This window comes from Dermacentor albipictus, chromosome 7 (assembly GCF_038994185.2).
Source record: "Dermacentor albipictus isolate Rhodes 1998 colony chromosome 7, USDA_Dalb.pri_finalv2, whole genome shotgun sequence".
Taxonomy (NCBI): domain Eukaryota; kingdom Metazoa; phylum Arthropoda; class Arachnida; order Ixodida; family Ixodidae; genus Dermacentor; species Dermacentor albipictus.
The window spans coordinates 12168126-12189527 of record NC_091827.1 but is presented as its reverse complement, the minus strand read 5'-3'; the positions used below and the strand labels follow the sequence as shown (position 1 = coordinate 12189527).

General features: G+C 45.8%; 2 long non-coding RNA genes across 2 annotated transcripts; both read right to left on the bottom strand.

Moving 5' to 3' along the window:
• Window positions 1-404: 404 nt before the first annotated feature.
• On the bottom strand, window positions 405-20682 carry LOC135904416 (uncharacterized). The gene is made up of 3 exons (XR_010565109.1): window positions 20306-20682; window positions 3151-3249; window positions 405-539 (listed from the first exon to the last, which is right to left on the bottom strand). It is a non-coding gene; the product is annotated as an uncharacterized lncRNA (long non-coding RNA).
• Window positions 6098-8555, bottom strand: LOC135904460 (uncharacterized). Its single transcript, XR_010565121.2, has 4 exons — window positions 8447-8555; window positions 8074-8325; window positions 6389-6463; window positions 6098-6320 (listed from the first exon to the last, which is right to left on the bottom strand). It is a non-coding gene; the product is annotated as an uncharacterized lncRNA (long non-coding RNA).
• Window positions 20683-21402: the final 720 nt, after the last annotated feature.

Here is a 21402-nt window from a genome sequence, read left to right as displayed (position 1 = left end):
TGTGTGTTTCTCTTTCTACATCCTTTGTGTTTGTAGCGCTCTGAGTTTTTTTTATTAAGCATATACGCTCGAGACAGTCGCTGTCCCAGCTATCATGCACTATCACATAAAAAATCTGGAAATGCCACGTAGCTGGACAAAACCAAGGTTATGCTGTTTGCCGTTGTTTGAAGATACTAAGATTATTATTTTGCATTACGCCTAATTACATAATTAGTCTTAATTGATTATTCGACTTCTCAAATCACATAATTAGATTAAAAGTGTCAATGGTAAAGTTGTAGAGCAACATGGAAAACTCCCGACACAGCGTGCTGTTGCTCAATACGCCCTACATAAAAGTCATATATATACATATATATATATATATATATATATATATATATATATATATATATATATATATATATATATATATATATATATATATATATATATATATCGTTGGTATAAGCTGTCTATGCGCAATAGTAGTACTGAGTGGACAGGTGAACTCCCAAAGGCCCGATGTAGATCGCCATAGTGCATGTCCGTGAAGGCTGAAAGTAAAAAAGAGAAATGACACAGCAGTGCTTTAGGAAGCAGTTAGCGAAATCCGTTACATCTGTCATAACAATTCCGATGGTATCTCATCATAGAATTACAGTAAAACTGAGTTTCTAGCTTACAAGCATCATGGGTCCGTACGCACAAAAAAAAAACATTACGCTAGAACAGTTCGTAAAAGCAGATACCATCCGATTGGGATGTTGGACTATAGTGAAAGCCGGCCGGTCACTGCCACTGGCCCATGCCATTTCGGAGCAGAGATTTGGAGCAGCCAAAAATGAATTTGGAACAGCAGAATCGACTTTCAGAGCAGGTATATGAAAGCGATTGCAAACTATATAATATGGAGCTCTTAGAGTGGGCCAGCTATGTGAAAGCAGTAAATAGTCGCCGGTTCATAAACTCAACAAACACTAAACATGACTCCCCTCCCCTTTCATCATAGAAGTGCTTACTATGGACTACGACGATGGACTGCAGCGAAGCAGTGGTGCCTAAGTTGCGCTTAAAGATCACTTAGGTGACTTATAAAATTATTGAAGCGCTTGGACGTGCCACGTGCAGACTTTGGAGGCTTTTTTAGAACATTCAGCGTGATCTCGCTGCCATAAATGTATCCTTCCAGACGGAGCACGCTGAAAACAAGTATGTCGATAACACAGCTGAGCCTAATCTAACAGGTTCACCCTTCTTCTTTACCTTCCTAAATGAAACAGGCTTTATTTCTTTTTTACATTTCGGGTTAAAAAATTATGAGGTTTTACGTACTAAAACTACCTTCTGATTATGAGGCACGCCGTAGTGGAGGACTCCGGAAATTTCGACCACCTGGGATTCTTTAACGTGCACCTAAATCTAAGTACACGGGTGTTTTCGCATTTCGCCCCCACATACATTTCGGGTTGTTCTCGCGACACCGTTATCTCGAGATTATACAAGTCCTGGGTAATTTTGATAAAGCTAATGCTATCTACGCAAATAGTTGCTTACATATGTAGATTATCTGCTTTGGCAGACAAAATTTTTGCGAACAAGTAGAACCAGCAAATAACAACGGTTTTTTCATTTTTATTATTATTATTTCACAATTTCGGAGACCAAATTGGCGCGTCCTTGCGCGTGACCTTGCTCTGACCTTGGCTCCAACTGGGCAACGAAATGCTTGCATTTAAATATTCGTGTAAGACTCCTCTAAAATGACTATCCAAGTATGCGAATAGCCGAAATGCGTTACGTACTGAGGCATGCACTGCAGCTGGTTTGACAATGCCGAAAATGCTACACGCATTGAAACTGCACTGCACGATTAAGTTCTACCATGCTGAGACACAATTGCAAGACAAACCCCTGTTTCCACCCAGGAAATTTATTTCTTTGCTGTACAACAATGCTTCACTTGTGGCCGAGTAGCCCCTTTTTTTCTGTTTATCTCGTATGGTTCCATTATATGAGGCGAGCTGTTGTTCCTAGAAAACACATGCGTTGAATCGAATCCACGCTTAACCCCACACGCTGAGCAGTAGTGATGCCAAATATGTGTCTGGCCTGCATTCTTTAGTTTCTCGATAAGTTTTCTTGCAATCTACGGCTCTCAAAGAATAAAACACTGCTACGAATGTGAGTTATGAATCAAACTCGTTATTGTGCGAGCTAGTGCCCCAGAAGACAAGCAACACTCGAACATCAGAGGCTGCGGTGAGCCCAGCCGTCGGCCGTCGAAATCGAAACTAACGGGTAAAGTCCGTCGGCTACTGACACAGTCATGTATTAGCACACATCTTAGAGTAATCGCTGGTGCTCGCGTCCTCGCGACATGTCGCAACAGTGCTCCCGTCACGTTCACGATCAGATTAGGCAAGAGTCTTTCGCTATAGAGTTGTCGACGACATTCGAGAAGTTTCAAACGCAGTAGCCGCGTACGGCTTGCGCCGAGCGGAGTCTCAAAGCGTTAAACATTGTACGAGCGCCAGTATGACCTTGCCAAATGACCTTGCCGATTCCGCTCATTCCTCTTTGTCTTGAAACCAAACAGCCTTATATTTGAACGCTGCACCTATCATTTCTTGTCCCATCGCTCTCTGCGCACTCTATAGCTTCCTTTCAAGCTTCCTTGTTCTCATTCGATATTTTTTTTTTCAGTGTCTCTTTAATCGTCATTGAGCCAAGACACTCCGACCACTGTCGGGCAACCTCGATACAAGCTCGTCCCTCACCCGCATGTTACACCACTCTTCACCTGTGCATTAGCGTTCCACACGCGTAACAAAACACAAACAAAAATTCGGGTACTACGCGCAGAAACCACCGTTTGGGGGACGCCTTAATGGGAGAGACACCGCATTAATTTTGACCACCTTGGGATCTTTATAATCTGTCCCCAATGCACCGGACACGGGGCGCCTTTCGGCATTTAGCGCACACTGAAATGTGGCCGCCGTGGCCGGGATTCCAAACCGCGACCTCGCGCAACACCTTAGCGGCTATGCCACCCCTGTGGATTACACACCCGTGCACTCATCGTTGCCCGTAATTCACGGCCCCTGAGAGCCGGCACCACTCGCTTTTCCGTTTTCTCGCTCGTGGACTGAGTTCATCACTCACCATGTACGCAACGCACGTCCCCACTACGAAAGGTGTCGCTGTGCTGCAGTTCGATTCGGAAACAGCCACCGTGGCCCACACCAGCGTGCCATTACCGTCCTGCACGACGACGACAAAGAAGAAAAAAAGAAACGTTTCAAACGTGGGCGCGCAAGACAACGCGCACATTATCCGTGCGATGTACCAGGTTTTAGCGTATTGCCGAGTGGCGTACAAGGAATTTTTGTGCTTTGGTAATCTCGTATTCGTCGTACATACGTGAGTTCCTCGTGATATACAACTACGGAAGAACGCCCAGTGATAGCAAAAAAAAAAAGAAAGGATTACTCTTTGTGTAAGGAACAAAATAAAGCGGTTAAGCAGCTAATAAACTACGCTTCTCTAACGGTAAAACAGCCTATGTTATTGCCCTAGAAGTAAACCTAGTAAGCCACAAATGACGCAGAAAAACAAAGAAGGATTGCGACGCTGCCGTGAAGTTGCCGCAGCGTCGCCAAATTTTGACAGTCGTCTGATCCTCATTTTACTCAACTTTTTATTGTTATAGAAGGACTATACATTGCATTTCAAACACCGAAATGTTTCAACCAAGCCAGTTTTGAGAACATTTTCTGCCTCATCACTGCCCAAATACGCAAACATCCCGCGTGAAGCTGACGTCACCAGCGCCGAGGTATCGCCTTAGATGCGAAAAAAAAAAAAATATCTGGCCTCTGTTGCTTTCAGCTACAATCAACCCTCTTTTCTCTTTTTGCTTTTTTCAAATGAATGAAAACGGAGATTTCCAAAGAACATTTATTAATCAGTCCAAACAGACAAAATGTCAGTTTTACTACCTGTGTAAGTAGCTACATAAGGTTTCCCCCTGGCCCTCAGTTCGTCGTGCACCCGGCTTTACAGCTGGACTCAAAAGGATCAGGGCAACGCGCAAATGTCTACACAAGGAAAAGCATATATTATCACTCCAGAGGCACGCTGAAAGTTGCGTAACTAGGAGCGCTAAGCACAAGGCCCTTGTAACAAAGCTTGTTCGCTCTGAAATTTAGCCTAAACACTACAATTTGTAAATTTCAATTAGAGCAATATAGTAATTAGCTGTAAGCCTAATTAGGACATTTTGTTAGTTAACATATGCTGTAATTATCCCCATTTTTGTCATGAATAAACTGATTCTGATTCTGAACTCTTTCACTGGGTATCGTTAGCCCGCTATCGATTATTTTAAACAAGCGTCTCCGCGCATCCCGGCTGTGCCCGATTTGGCTCAAAACCGGATATCACGTGGGGTCAGGGAGGCCCTCCCGGCCCATAGATTGGTGCTAAAGTAGCTAGGGAATCACATAGAGTTACTATACTGACTCTAGAGGACAAGCTACCCATAGGGCCCATGCATTAAAATCGGGAACCTCAAGAGCGCAGCCATGTTGCTACGCGCCGCGGTTGCCAGCCCCTGAGACGCTTGCTAGACTTGGCGACAGTAGTCAGTTTTAATCCGGCAACCGTAGCAGCGTAGCAGCATGGCGTCTCGCTTGTAGTTTCTTTTGATGTGTGCGTGCAGCCGTGTGTTTGGGCTTCATAAGTCGGTTCTTTATTCTATGTTGCGGGATGGTGTGGGTGTGGTCCATGTTGGCCGTACAGGTGGCAGTTATGCAACCGAGGGATGATCCTGTTGAAGTTTCCGGCGGTATGCGGTTTTCAGCGGTCACGCCTGTTGCAGGAGTGTCACTCGACGAGGTTACCTTGAAGCTGTGGTCAGATTCCTCGTTGGCGTTCCGTAATTCTGTTCGCACGGACGCGGTATGCTTCAAAATCCGCTTTCGCGATCTATCGTCGCGACGATAGATCGCGTTTTTTTTTATTATTATAAGTACTGATCCAGCTGTAAGGCGCATGTAACCGACAAACGGAAGTCTCAGGAGAGCACCTGAGATTATAATAAAGCAGGCGGCGCAGGAACTCGAGGGCACCCAAGGGAGAAGTGGGGGGATCAAAGCTCGAAGCAGAACGGTACGTAGGTTGGGGCGTGTGCCAGGGAGTGTTCGCACGGACAGCTCCCCTGGCACGCGCAGCAGTGCCTCGCAAGGTCGAGATACTTTAAAGGCACCTGCGCCCATGATCTTTCTTTTGCCTCGGTGCAGTGAACACGATTAACGAGAATAATATGGAGGGCATCCGGTGCAGTCGCGAATGCGTCATGGCATGTAGCTCGCGTCGCCTGGCGTGTGTAGTAGTATCAGAGTTGGTTGTATGAACTTTATGCATAATACGCTTTGTTACGGTACCTTAACAGAATGGGTCTAGACGGAGTTGGTACATTTTTTTCGTACCGCCCTAATCCTATACCCCCCACTACAAACACACACACACACACACATATCCCCCTTTTTTATGTATACATACAATTCCTTGCCATGACGGATCATAGCCTCCTTTATTTTTGAAAAATAGAGGAGGCTATGGACGGATTGACCAGTTCAAGTTGTCAACTTGTCAGTAACTGTCATAGGAATCACTGTAATAAACACAATTCCACAATCGGATTGCTTACTTTCATTTTTTGTTGTGACACTGAGGACTACATAGAACTTTATTGTGCATATGTGAGAGAAGTATGTGGATATCATGAGCTTTAGCCAATGTGCAATACACAGACAAAGCAGCTGCTACAACATGAACTGCATTGAGGGCCACGCAACACATACGTAAGTAAATGTGCAAAATATAGGGGGAAGCTTCAAAATATGCTCTGTAGCGCTGCTAAGTATAACATATATTGTATGTGTACAATAAATGTTCAAAAAAACAATGCATCATCGTCCCATTTGCCTTCAAGTTTATTATGAGCATATGTACGACAGGAATCTACTGACACACCTGCAGTCAAGGTGGCTGTTCGAGGTGTGCTGGCTGCCTCAGTGTAAGTAAAAAAAATTGGGTGATTGTCGACACCAGTGTCACTGCTTCTTGCCTCTGACCTGCACGTGCCTCCGCGGCATCTTTGTGCACAAGTGTGCTGGCGTGGCGAGGCGTAGGAGTCATCCGAGAGAAAGAGTATTGTTTAGATGGAGAAGTGGCTGTTCACATTGCCTGTTGCTTTCCCTCAAATGTTTCCTTGGTGACTAGGGTGACACACCCGCAGTCACGGTGGCTGTTCGGGGTGTGCTGGCTGCCTAAACGAAAGAAAAAGAAAGAAATTAGATGAATGTCGAAACCAGTGCTATTGCTTCTTGCCTCTTACCTGCCTTTGCCTCCACGGCCTCTTGGCTTGCGGAGTCTGTATGAGGGAGCTGCTGTGGCTAGGCGTAGGCATTGTCTAAGCAAAAAGAAAAGGCCATTCAAATGGGGAATTATGGAAATAAATGCAGTTATGTCTGCTTCTTGCACTCCTCTTGCCTAAATGTTTTCAAACATAGTGTCCAGTACACACCAGCACTTTGACTGCTTTTTGCTTTTACCTGCAGGTGTTGCTGCGAGATCCTTAGTATGGCTGCGTGCAGCATTGTAACACTTAGTGGAGGCATTTGAAGTGGTAGCCAAAAATATAAAGAATCATCCTTGTCTGCATGAATGCTTTCAATTTCTAAATGCAGTGGTAACTATCACTATTAGTGCAAGGCCACCCACATCTATGCGGCAAGTGCCATAGCTCGAAACTGAATTTTTCCTTTAGTGTTAAAGGCGTCTGATATGTCCACATTAGATGTGATGTGTTTGTTTTTATTTATCCCAGTGTGGAGAGAGCATCATTAAATTTGTTTTTTATTTTTGCGTGTTTTGTTTTTTGGTCTATTTCTGAATTTATCAAGCAGCAGCCTCATGACGCTAAAGTGACTTATGTAATGGCAATCAGCTTTTGTTTTGCAGAAAAACAACGCATTTCCTGACCCATAGTTTGACATCCCCTCTCTCGCATAATTTTGCAGAGTATTCTACCTATATTGACTTGCTTGACCTCCATTGAACAGTCTTGCATTTTCAAATACGACTCTTTCCTTAAAATCATTCGACACTTCTCATAATTTCTGTACCTTGGGCTTCTGATACTCTGCATTCACTATTTTTGCTTGTTTCTGACTAGAAATGTCTTCTTTAATTCAGAGCTTAAATTTTACCTTTGGAACACACGGAAGGGCTTGCCATTGCATGTCTGCATAAAATTTGGGAAACATGTTTCATTAAACATTTGCAAAATCCAATTGAAGATTGATGAATGCAGCTTGCAGTGTGATATGACTGAATGAGCCATAAAAGTAACTCATCTCACTTGGTAAATTAAAGCACATATTAGCGTGATGTACAAGATACGTTACACTAACGTGGTGGGTTCTCTTGCTTATACAGCAAAATAATCGATGCGCGATAAAAAATTATTTTTGCATACCCCTTGCACACACTGATTTAAGGAAAACGAGCTGGAGCTGTCCACATGATCTACTTATTTTACCTGCGAGTATGATCAACAAAAATGTGTCCCAACTGCTTAGTGGTATTTGAGATTATGTCAGTATTGTATATGTGCCTGTTGTCTATAATAAGTGAATTTTGAAAATGCTCGCAGGGATCTGATGTGCACATCTGCAGTTTATGGATACATGTAAAAGACTCAGCATCAAGTGCAAGTGAACGGTCCCACAGGCCCGGAGTCGATCATGCAAATAGATTCGCTGCACAAATTTGTGACCAGAAAAGATAATCCACATGAAATGGCATGCAAGGAAGTGTTGAAAATATTGCACAGTTAACAAAATGCCTACGCTATTAATATGTGGGTTGATGCGCTTGTTATGCAAAACGGAGGTGAGGCGTGCAGACAGGACACAATTAAGAGTAGAGTATTTAGTAAACAACACGAGCGCCGCCCACTTCTCTACTCTTGTGTCCTGTCTGCACGCCTCACATCTGTTTTGCATAATGAATCCTTACCAACTAGCTCAGCTTTCTGTCGTTCTAAGTCTCGATGAAAGAGCTCGATTTCGTCCGCATTAGGCACTCGCCTCTTGATTACTTCGTGGCACAGAAATACTCGGCATCAGGCTGTTTTTCTGCTGTGGCCTTTGTAGAAGCATGACTGTTCAAAGTGCAACAATTAAACAGATTCTTTGAGTTGCTTGTGGCTTCGCCAGTACAATTCCAGTGCGCTGGTCCGCCTGCAGCAATTTCCTACTGAAGGGAAACCTGCAAATAAAATCACCGCTCCGCATGTAGAAAAGTGACGCTTCTCAAACGATTGTGATGCACCACAAGAGCTCCCTACTCGCGTGATATTCTCAACAAGGAGATACATTCGTTTACTTACATGTGGAGGTATATGCCAGAGCACTTCGGGGCTTCGGTGGCACATAAGGCACGAGTGTGCCATCCGATGTCGACGCGCTATCGCATGTCAAACCTAAACTGTACGAAACTACTACGCATCCAAAAAACAGATTCGAAACCGAAATTCGCGTCAACCTTTATTGCATGAATGCGTACATCGTGATTTACATAAGTCACGGACTTAGCGATCGCTTTCTGTAAACTTAATATTAACGCACCACCTTCATAAAGCCATCAAATATGCGTTTTAGATGACAAAGCATGAGGTGACCTGTACTTGTTTTCAGCTCTTTCAATAGTAATTGCGCTGGCCACATTGACCAGTAGCAACAGGGCGGCGCCCTAGAGGTTCCCACTTTTCCGGCCCAGCTTTTCCTCTAGAGTTGTTCTACTAACTCTATGGGGAATCAGTCCTCGGCCATATTTGAAACGCCGCTTTCAAGACCTTCCGCACCGGACGGCCGGACGGACGGACGGACGGATGGATGGATGGATGGATGGATGGATGGATCACGACCTACTGGAACTCCAGACCTGCACAGATATCCGGCTTCTATGGGAGCAGCTTGCGCCCACTTTCGTTCAACCGACGGCCGTAGGTGGCGCTTTTATAACCTGTTCGTCTGCTACGCGGTGGGCGGCTGTGCGGCGTTGTAAATAGTACGGCAGCTGTTGTGTTGTGACGAACTGCTTCTCTAGTTGATGATTTTCGCTAACACAGTGACAGTGATGTCAAAAGGCTTTGATCGGTCACTTGGCTCCAAAAGTTGACTGCCCGAACCTAAAAAATGTCGGAGCCTGTAGTCCGCTGCTCTCTAAAATAGCGTTAAATAGCCGCTCCTTTTTCAAGCAGATTATTATAAATCACATTGTGTATAGAGTTCGCAAAGTACACAACAGTTTTATTCTACACGTTGTAAAATTCGCTTCTGCGCTCTTTAGAAACGTGAAGCCACCGTAATGGTCGACGACAGAACGATTACCACTCATTTTAACTCTTAAAAGTTGTCCGCGAATGCGCCGTGAGTTCAAAAAGTAAATTACACACACAGCTTCACTGCGTACGTATCTTAAGCACCACCGTTATGCTGCCGCCGTACCACGCAGAAAAGCTAGCTTTACAGTTTGAAAAGAGTTCCGTGACACGATTTTTAAGGCCTGCAGTGCAGCACGTTTTAAAGCACTGGGATCGCTTAATTTTTTGCAAGCTTTCAACTGAGCTAGACATACAACGATATTAAAAACAAGATATGCTCACCTTCCCTTGAAACAGAATCGATCAGCCTATTGCACATATCGGGTGGAGGACTTACTCGTCAATACTTTTACTATACTTTTACCAGATCGTCTTCCTTTCACTACGGCACAAAGCAGTATATCCTAATGTCATCTACGACATTAGGCTGTCTCTAATCAACTAAAAAAGGCTGGATTATCCTATGGATCTTCTTGAACAATTTTTCCAGTCTCTTAAGGAGCTAGGAAAGGGAAATTTATGCCGTCGATCTAGCATTGCAGCGGCCACCTATGCTCGTTGTTTACATTTCTTGCACCGCTCATCCTCTTCTAGTTTCACTATTCAAACGCAAAGCATTCGCAAATATGTCTTCCTTTTTATATTTGTGAATTTATTCATTTACCGCCAATACAAGCGCTTTGTGCCTGCCGAAATGGCAAGACAAGCGCTGAACAGATCGCAGAAGCAGACGACAGCAAACAGGTTATAGCTAGCGCCACTTTACTCGTATGTTGTTTCCCTAGCGGCAAAAGGGGCGAACTAGACCAGGCGTGCTGGAGGAGGGAGATCTGTGCAGGTCTGGAGTTCAGTAGGTCGTGGGATGGATCATAGAGTTTCCTACAAAAATTACTAGAGGGAACTCTGGCGCTGCAGTCGTTGTCCTACCATGGGAATGATGGGAAGTACATGGATTTGTCTGATCTTCGTGCTTATGGATTCAGACGTTCTTGTGGCTTTGTATATTACGCTATATAAATCTTATTGTCGTATATTTCAGCGCAATATATATTCTTCGAAGTGCAGAAGACGCCAGGAACGCGTACAATTGCTATTAATTGCAACGATTGAGCTTGCCTACGTGCCTATATAGAAACGCGCCAAGCGTCTCAAAGTACTGGCATGCCCGCGATAAATTCATAAGTGCGTTTCATTCGCTTCTCGATACATGCATCCGTGGCTTAATGGTTTCAATATCAGGCTTCTGTACTAGAGTCCCCGTGTTCGAATCCTGCCGTCGGGCAACTTTAATGATGTTTATTTAATTATTTATTACGCAATAAACTGTTGAAAATGACGAGTTTACATAGTCACAAAGCCGTTTGAAGCCAAAAGGACGAAGTTTAGGCAAATCCATGTACTTCCCATAATTCCCATGCTGGGACAACCGCTCCCATTGTAGCTCACGTAGACACTAGTGCCAGAGTTCCCTCTAGTAATTTTGTAGGAAACTCTATGGGATGGATGGATGGATGGATGTTATGAGCGTCCCCTTTAGAACGGGGCGATGGGTAGCGCCACCAAGTTCTTGTTATTATATTGATTAATGTCCTACCTATGTTAAAAAAGAAAAGGGAAAAAACACAATGAATTCCCATAAGCAAATTTTGTGAACCCCTATTGGGAACTTCGATTTTGTATGCCTCCGTTGCTTGTCGTTTCCCTACTTTCCTTCCAGCAATCTTCCAATCGCCTCTTATACTTATCTCTATTGCGGACATGTTTACTTTCCCCCATGCCCTCGCTGAACCCAAGGGATTCAAGGAGGCCAGAGGTGCCTAAATCAACCGCTGGGCAGATATCTTCACATTCTAATAAAACATGCTCCATCGTTTCCCTAGCTTTACCGCACCAAGCACATGCTTCTTCTTCCTTCTTATATCCCGCTTCATAGGTATCTCGCTTCATAAGGCATCCTGATCTCGCTTCGAAAAGTAATTAGCTTCTCTTTGAGTTACCATAAAGTGTTTCTTTCCCGATTTCGTTTTTTCATCTTAAGTAGTTACTCATAGCAGGTTTCCTTTCCATTGCCGTCACTTATGAGATTATCTCAGCCTCTTTGACTTTCCGCTTGACGTTCTTTGTTGCCATGTTAGTCAACATACAAGTCGTATACTTGCTGGTAAGCTTCCTAGTTCTCTACGGCAACTGAACTTGCCGCTCTACATGCCGCTGTTAATTATCGCACAAGCCAAACCTCGAAAGTGGGTCGTTTTTTGTGACTCCAAGGCAGCCCTTCAGAGTATGCAGTTCTCCATCAAGCCATCAGAGGTTTTCCATCAAGCCATCATAAACGGACATGACATCATCTTCCAATGGCTTCCGGGGCACTGACATCGTCGGAATTACCTTGCTGATGATGCCACCCGGTCAGCCCATAAAGGAACCCTTACACTTCCTATACCGTTACCAAAGACAGATGCTGCGAAAATCCTTCATTTACTTGCTCAAACCAAGATTGAAGCTTCGTGGAACGCCCCGATTTTCTCCAACTGCCATTTCCAGCGATTGGATCCTACACTGAAGCTGCAGATTCCATCGAACTTCTCCCGCTGTGATGCAACTTTACTGTGCCGCCAGTGGTTAGGCGTGGCTTTTACAAAAGGCCTACTCAATCCTTATTGGAATGTCCGACATACCGATCTGTGACTCGTGCAACTGTGAACAGACGATTGAGCACGTGTTGTGTTTTTGTGATCTCTTATGACAACGAACGCGCGACGTTCTTCAGAGCGTGTTAAACCGATTAGATAACAGACCATTTTCAGAGACTAATATTCTCGGACCATGGCCCCATGCGTCGCACGCTTACAAAGTACCGCGGGCACTGCTACGTTTCATGAAAGCGACTGGCCTCAGTGACCAATTATAAGCGTGAAGTTATGGCATGTACTCACACCGATAGTACCTACTTCCCTCCCTCCCACTCCTTTCCTTTTTTCCCTCAAACCCTTTCCTCTGTGTAGGGTAGCAAACCGGACGTGCGCCTGGTTGACTTCCGTGCCATTCCTTCGTCCTTTTCATCCTCCTCCTAGTTCTTTTCCTCCACTGTGAATCAATTTTTTTCCTGTACGAATACCTGAGCACTCTCCCAGCCCATTTACTTTCTTCCATATTGCTCCAATTACTATTCCATATTACTCCAACCAATTTACTATGAACTTCCCTCACTTCAAGACTTGCCCAGCCCATATCAGCTTGCACAGATTCATGTGAGCCTATGAGCCTTCCTATGAGCGTCCCATGCGTGGCGGCCCATTGAGCTTCGGTTTCCATCGAGTCCTCATTGTACCCCTGATTTCAAGCAAACAACCGTATTTGCAAATGTAAGTCCTGGAACCATTACACCTTTCCATATACTCCGGAGCACCTCGCACCTATTGTATCCCCACAGAGCTCTGTGTTTTAATAATGGACGCATTTCTCGGCTTTCACCTTTGATTCCCCAGCTACCCCGTGGGTGCCCTAGAGATCCTGCTCCGCCTGCTCTCCTGAGGCCTCCGTTTGCCGGTTACGTGTGCCCTCCTGGAGCAGTGCTCGTAAAAAAAAAATCCAATCTATGCTAAGAAACTTCCTATGTAGTGCCTATAGGCAGAGTCACATATTCAAGGAGAAAAAGCCCCCACATATTCCCTCTCGCAGCTGCTCTTACTCGCGCCTGCGCACAAACGGCTGGCGATTCTGCAAATGAACGTCTAGTGACAGGTTTGGCTTCAATCGCGTTGCGCGACGTTCTCTCCCACTATTTCCTTCCTCCATGGTTTGAAACGCCACTGTCGAGACCTTCCGCGCCGCTCGCGAGCACTCTGCGCCACTGGACGTGAAGGAGAAGTATATTTTTGTTTTCTAAGCAGTTTATTTTCTTTCCCACCAAGTGGTGATTTTTAAACTTTCTCCGAAGCTCCAAAGTTTTCGCGATCATCAAAGTAAAAAAGCAAAAATGGCCGCCTCTGGGAAGCGTACTTACAATTGCTAGTAGGTACAGCGGGGTGGGGCGTGGTACATGCGGAAACGCTGGACGTGTGCGCGCATGCGCGAGTAAGAGCGGGTGAGACAGAGGAAATGTGGGAACTTTTGCTCCTTGAATATAAGACTCTGCCTGCATACTACGGAGGAGTTTCTTAGCGCGTGTTGTACGCGTTTGTCCCTAGGCGTGCCAGCAGAAGTCGTGGGGCGTGGTAGTGCTGAACCTATAGCGTGGGAAATTGGCGGCTGGACGTAATTTTATTTATTGAATAGTTTTTTTAACTAATTGAAACAATGTGTCATTATTTCGCACTATTGGCGGCGCCTCCAGCACACCAAAGCGGCAACGGGGACACTAAAGCTAGAACCCGGACTGGTCCGTGGGTTGGGGCTCGCCGAGGCCTGCGCGTGCCAGGGGTGTATAAGATCGGCTGTCCGCTGTCGTGGACAGCCAATGTTTTATGCGAACAACCCTTGGCACGCTTCGGCCGATAAACTAAAGGCAATGAAGAAGAAGAAGCATCGAAGAACATGGAGAAAGATCGGCTCCCGCTTTCAACATCGGTTTCGACCCATTAGTCTGAGTGTATCCTTGGTTCGGTTACATCAATCGACGCTTAGCATCAAGAGGATTACGGCGACACCAGGATTTCTACGGTGGGTCGACTATTCACATTTTAAGAGACTTTTTCGAGCAGCCACCATTGCCGCCGCGCTAGGCCAGGTGCTGCCTGAGTGTGGAAATTGGAGGCGAATCAGGCATGCAAGTCATGATGGATGGGGAGGAACTACCTCCCGACAAGTGCACCGAAGAGTACGGATGGCAGGCAGCAGTTTCTAGGCGAATTTCTACCAGATCCGCTGTTAGCGGCAATTCAGCCGGAGCTGGGCCTCATATGGCTACGTCGCCTAGAACATTCGAGAACGGCAGTCGAGTCAAGAACAGGGTCGCCAGGGCATCCCGAATGCCATACTTGCCGAAAGATCACTTTAAAATCATACTCCGACCACGCGGCGGACTCAATATTAGCAAGATTGGCTCTACCAAGATAGGCAAAACCATCGTTGAAGCAGCTGGTCTAAGCTCGGACAACATTGCATCAGACATCATATGCCCGAACGTGAACCAAAACATAATTGTGGCGAGTACGCCGCAACGAGAGAATGCTGAGAAATATGTGAGAATCAGGTCAATTAACCTGAATGGATGCAGCTTCGAGATCAACGCATATGAGGCTGCACCTCACAACACGTGCAAGGGAGTGATAAGGAACGTTGACTTAGCAGATGGCCCGACGGAGCTGGAGAAGAACATAGTCAACTCAAGAAACCCTTTGGCTCTCGCCGTTAAAAGAATCAAGAATACCGGTACGGTGATCATCGCCTTTGATGGACACAAGGTTCCGAATTTCGTCAGATATGGCCCGGTCCTTGTAAGGTGTTCACTATACAAGAAACAAATCGACGTATGCTACGCTTGCGGTCGGCTCGGTCACAGAGCTGATGTGTGCCCGTCTCCGCAAGAGAGAATATGCCGAGGCTGTGGTGCAGTGAATCCGACTGACAAACATCAGTGCCAACCCAGGTGTGAACTGTGTGGTGGCCCACACCCAACTGCGGACAAAGTGTGTAAGCAGCGCTATACAACTCCATACGTGGTCAGAAAACGGAGAAACGAAAGAGCACTAGCAACCAACGTCAACAAGGACAATAACGACACGCAGCCAAGCTCAAGGTCCCGCGGCAGGTCCAGGTCCCGCAGTCGCTCACGCTCCAGGGGAAGAAGCGTGTCCAGATCCCGACCCAGATCCAGATCCCAATCCAGGACGCGATCCGGATCAAGAGATCGGAGCCAACAGGCTGCATCGAAACCCGGGGAAGGAATCAACGGATCCACATGGGCCGACAAAGTCAAGGGAACGGCCATAGCGGACAAGACGCCTCCTCACCGGGACAACAATAAAACAAGACTTATCTGGGCCGACGACGCGCGTACCGATCCGGTAAGTGCCATGCTTTGTGACCCACCCCCAGAGCAAAGTAAGGATCGTGAAATAGAAAGACTTAAGAAAGAGAATGCAGAACTAAGGGAAATGAATCAGAACATGATTAGAGAGATGACGGCAATAAGGAAACTCTTAAGCGAGGCTAAACAAGCAGAAAACAAAGATAGCACTAATACACGCAAAGAAGCCCCAGTCCCGGCGCCTGCTGGTGAAGGCCCAATGTCAGCCAAGCGTAGGGCTGTTGAAAGTAAACTCAAGAACACTGAAACACAGATGGAGGAAGTCAAACAAGCGCTGGCATCTTTTAAAGACAACATGCAGATGCTTATGGACAGTGTCTCACAGTTGACAATGAATGTAGGCCATATACAGACGGCACTGAATGACCCTAAGGAGGGACTGAAGGCTTTTGGCGAAAGAATTAAAACCCTGGAAATGATGACTATGTCAATGCACGTAAGGGAACAATGCGGGTCGTCATTCCTCAGAGCTACACTAACTCCCCAGGCGGGGGAGATGAATATGCAATATGGCTCACAATAAGAGGGAATTTCGAATATGGCAGTGGAATTGCGGGGGGTACAATAACAAACGTTCCATCATCCAGCAATACCTTAGGTCACTTCAGTCTAAACCGGATATTATCGCACTTCAAGAGACAGGATATGGATATGTCACACTCACTGGATACAGAGCCATAGAGTGTCAAACGTTCGGTAGGGGCCTGTACGTGCTTGTAAATAAGCAGCTTACACACATCCCACATGAATTAGGCGTCATAGACAAAAACCTAGAGTACCTCATGGTTGAGGTTGTAGTACCAACTTCACACAAAAATCAAAGGAACAATAGCTTATTCGTACTCAACATTTACAGTAATCCGAAACACCAGAAACAACACTTCAAGAGATTATTCGAAAAGGCTACTAATTTAGCTGGAAGTAGACCTCTGATTATATTAGGCGACTTCAATGCAGCCCACGAGCTATGGGGCTACGTTACGACGAATGCCAAGGGCAGGAATCTGTGGAATCACGCCGATGAGCTAGACCTGGTCTTAGTCACGGATAAGACACATCCTACAAGGCTTGGCAATTCTGTCTGCAGAGACACCACACCTGACCTTACGTTCATTAAGAACACAGATCATGTTTCATGGACTAATACAAACATGAATTTTGGCAGCGATCATTACGTAATAGAAGTCACACTGGAAGTTGAGAAAGGCCGAACTCGAGAATTCGAGGTCGTAGATTGGGACCTTTTTCGTAAATTAAGAGCCCAAAGCGGAAAAGAAACCACCAAACTCAATCTCAGAGACTGGTGTGAGGGCATCAGAAGGGACATCAAAACAGCGTCCAAAAGAATTGTTACAGATACTAATGTAGAGGCAATGGACTCGAAACTTGCCCACTTAATAGAAGCCAAGGAAGCCATAACCCGAAGGTGGCGGGCACAAAGGCTAAATCGTAGGCTCAGAAAAAGAATCGCAGAACTTAACAAACAAATCGAACAATACTGTAACACCCTCTGCCAGCAACAGTGGGACGAGTTTTGTGAGTCAATCGATGGGCAAATCAGGAACGGCAAGGCGTGGAAATTGATCAAGCATCTGCTGGATGAAAAAGGCACTAAAGCCAGCCAAAGACACAGCCTTGCCCGAGCCATACACGTAGCCCTTAGGGATCAGCCCATCGAAACAGTTACCAAACAACTAATTGACAAATACCTACCAGTTAGAAATGAGCAGGACCAGCCACTTCCATCAGAATACAGGGGAGCCGCTCAACCGGAACTCGACCAACCCTTCACCATATCCGAAATCCGGAGGGTGTTAAGTGAACTAAATCGAAATTCAGCCCCTGGTCCTGATGGTGTAACAAACAGATCACTTAGAAATCTCGATGAGCCGTCCATTGAATCGCTGACAGACTTCATTAATGAAGCATGGATCTCAGGCGAAGTCCCAGAAGAATGGAAAACTCCACAGGTTATACTAATACCCAAACCGGGTAAACCTCCAAGCTTGGACAACTTAAGGCCAATATCACTTACATCATGCGTGGGGAAGGTCGCTGAACACGCAATCCTTAACAGGCTAAAAGACCACTTAGAAGACAATAATATATACACTCACAACATGCTGGGTTTTAGGTCTGCACTTTCCACGCAGGATGCCATGAAGCAAATTAAACACCACATACTCGACGGATACTCTAGAAATACTAAGGCCATATTGGGATTAGACTTGGAAAAAGCGTTCGACAGAATCAATCATGAGTACATCCTCAGAACGATAGAAGACATTGGACTCGGGTTGAGGATGTTTAAATACATCAAATCCTTTCTCGAAGCACGCACGGCGAAGATAAAGGTCGGAGACACAAACTCGGAAGTGGTTCAGCTCGGAGATCGAGGAACCCCCCAAGGATCGGTGATCTCTCCCGTCCTTTTCAACCTGTGCATGATTGGTCTGTCCAGAAAGCTGGGCAAGATTAACGGCATTGACCATACCATATATGCTGATGATCTCACTGTATGGTGTGCTGGTGGCAGTGAAGGGCAGATACAGGACGCACTGACTGAAGCGATCAAGACGGTGGAAGAATACCTGAGGCCCACTGGACTCAGGTGCTCCCCCCACAAATCGGAGTTACTACTTTATAGACGTGAAAAGGGGGGCAGGCCTAAGGGCTGGAAACCTCTAGCGGAAAGCAATATACACCTACATATAGAAAATGGTGCCAATATACCCAGAGTCAACGTGATCAGGGTACTAGGCTTTTTCATTGATGCAAACGGTGGAAACCATACCGAGGTGAAGAAAATCACCCTTAAAACGGATAACGCGTGCAGGATGATCAGGCGCCTGGCAGGAAGACACAAGGGCATGAAAGAAGATAACCTTATCAGGATAATCAACTCATTCGTACTCTGTCATATATCATACGCCGCTGCCATGTACAATTGGACGCAGTCTCAACTCAAAAAGCTTGACGCAGTGATAAAGAAGGTTGTTAAAAGCGCATTGGGGCTCCCAATTCGAACCAGCACTGCAAAACTGCTCAAATTAGGAATACACAACACGACCATGGAGATCGCGGAGGCTCAAGAAACATCACAAATAGCGAGACTATCTACAACCAGCACGGGAAGATCAATCCTGGACAAGATCATGATCAACCCCATTACGGATTCAGCACAGTACGTTAAACTTAATCAAGAATTCGCAGACAACATAATTGTCGCACCTCTACCCAGGAATATGCACCCAAAACATAATATCAACAGGAGAGTCGCACGAGCCAGGGCGTTAATCGAGAAAATGGATAAAGGGGGCAGAGGAGCCTGCTTTGTCGATTCGGCTGCCTACAAAGATCTAACTAAGTTCGCGGCGGTGGTAGTGGATCACCAGGGCAATTGCACAAACTGCGCCACGGTCTACACTAACAAACCTGAAGACGCTGAACAAGTTGCCATTGCATTGGCACTAACAGACGATAGATTCATCGAAATATATAGCGACTCGAAAACGGCTATTAGAGCTTTCAATAGGGGAAAGATTGCCCCGCAGGCTGCGAGAATAATTAACAAAAGGCAAACAAATGTTACACGTTACATTTATTGGTTCCCGGCGCACCTTGGTTCACTTGATGGCATTCCCGTCAATCCAAATGAATCGGCCAACAGCGTCGCCCGCGACCTTACAGACCGGGCCGCTTTTACATATGGTTTTGATTCTGCTGGATTGGAGAACTTACATAGAGATACGCTCATTACATACAATGAAATTACAAAACATTACTACATGGGAAGGAGGGAGTTTCCACGCCCTCACTATAGGCTAAACAGAGCACAAGCAGTTACACTTAGACAATTACAGACAGAGTCTTATTATTCACCTGCACAAATAAAGAAATGGTATAACATTGCAGACATGAATATTATATGCAAAGCATGCAAAAAGGAGATATGCACGCTTGAACATCTGCTCTGGGAGTGTGGGTCGCTCGGCCCTGGCATTTCCCGGAATCGGTTTTTAGGAATGATCAGATCTCCTGATCATATCCCTCAAGTCCTGGCTGTCCAGTACGCCCGTGATAGGGCTAGGAGGCTTGACCTCCCGGTCCCAACATGGAACTAGCCAGGCAGGTGGCAACACCTTGTACAGGACCAGATTAAAGTTTTTCCTCCTCCTCCTCCTCCTCCTGAAAGTGGATGAAAAAACAACTGTTGTTTTTTTTTCATCCACTTTTATTGTCATTAATTTATCGTTTCTTTAATTTCATTTTAAGTACAAGTAATTTACCCTATGTTTTCCTTGGTGTCTTTGTTTGTTGGCTTCTCATGATATGATTAATGAAAATCGGGCCCCTCGGTTAACCCCCTCACTTCGCAATCTTGATTCTGGCAGTTTATGTCTTTTTTATTACATACATCTCGTTATAAAACCTTTATGCGTGAAAAGTGCATTCATTCTCCTTTTTGCTTATGTATTCCATAACATATTGAGTGCAGTACCTTCAAAACAAAACAAAAAAATCTGGAGTACCCTACAAAAAGAATAGATTTTCCCCATGATAGGGAAAGAGTTTCGCAAGTCTTCGCAACATCATCTGGTAACATAAGACGATAAGACGGCGCGACGAAACTATGTAGAGGGCATGGGGTATCAGTTCAGTTGTCGCAACACAGAGGACATTTGTGCGAAAAGCTTGTCCTGCGTACAACTGGCTGATATAGGATAACTGTGGTGATGGTCATTGATCGCGGCTCTAACTACAACTGGCAATGTGACAAGTTGGCAACAACGTGGCAATGTCATTTTCGCTTGGAATAAAATTGTGCTTACGTAAATCGTGATCGATTCGACTTGCTGCAGCACGTCGAAGTAATTTTTCTGACTGGACCCCTGGACGATGCCGAGGCTCACCACACCTTCGTAACCCTTGAAGTTTTGTTCTTTCACCTTAGTCACGTTATGCCACACGCGTGTAGCGGTACCGCCAGGGGACGCGGCGTGCGGCCACGACAAGCACATCGCCAAAGCCAGCGCGGCCAGTGGCATAGCGGTGCAGACACCGCGCGTAGCGTCCATTGCAGATGCGTCACTGCCACGAAGGCGCAGCTGGCGAGCTCGCCGTTTTGAAGCGCTAACAAACGGCTCCCAAGACAAACGAAAATGAGCAGTAATAAAGTTTAAGCAACGAACCATAAAGTATGTATGTGCGATCGTTCAGGAACGTACGTCCGGGCTCTAAATAATCATCCCAGATGTGCGCAAACAAATGCATTCAACAAGCCGCGCGCATATAAGCTTAGCGTCTTGTCGCATCGTGCGTTGGTTTTTAGATCCCTACCAACCAGAACGGCGTAGATCCATGCATTCCTCCCGAAGCATCCGATTATGCCGAAGGAAAGATCTCATTCTTTAGGGACGCGATGCAGTGCAACGACACAACCATGCACAACGGATTAGGACACTGGCACACGCCACACACGCTGTGATGTGTGTCTATCCAACGTGGCTGTGTCGTTACAAGTGCCAACTAGCCTGAACACGTGCACGTCCTGCTGCAAGAGTATCATTGTTTTTCCTCGGACATACGCTCAATATCCATGAGATAAAACTTACAGGGACGGTTTGGACGCTTTTCGCAAAAGTGTCTTGTTTGACACTTGTACCTTGGGCGTTCGGGTAGACTTCCAGCAAATAATGGTGGCTTTTTTTTAATACACATTAACACGACTGCAGAACCCGCCGTGGTTGCTTAGTGGTTATGGTGTTGGGCTGCTGAGCCCGAGGTCGCAGGATCAAATCCCGGCCACGGCGGCCGCATTTCAATTGGGACGAAATGCAGAAAACGTCCATGTACTTAGGTTTAGGTCACCCCAGGTGGTCTAAATTAATTCGGAGTCCCCACTACGGCGTGCCTCATAGTCAGATGG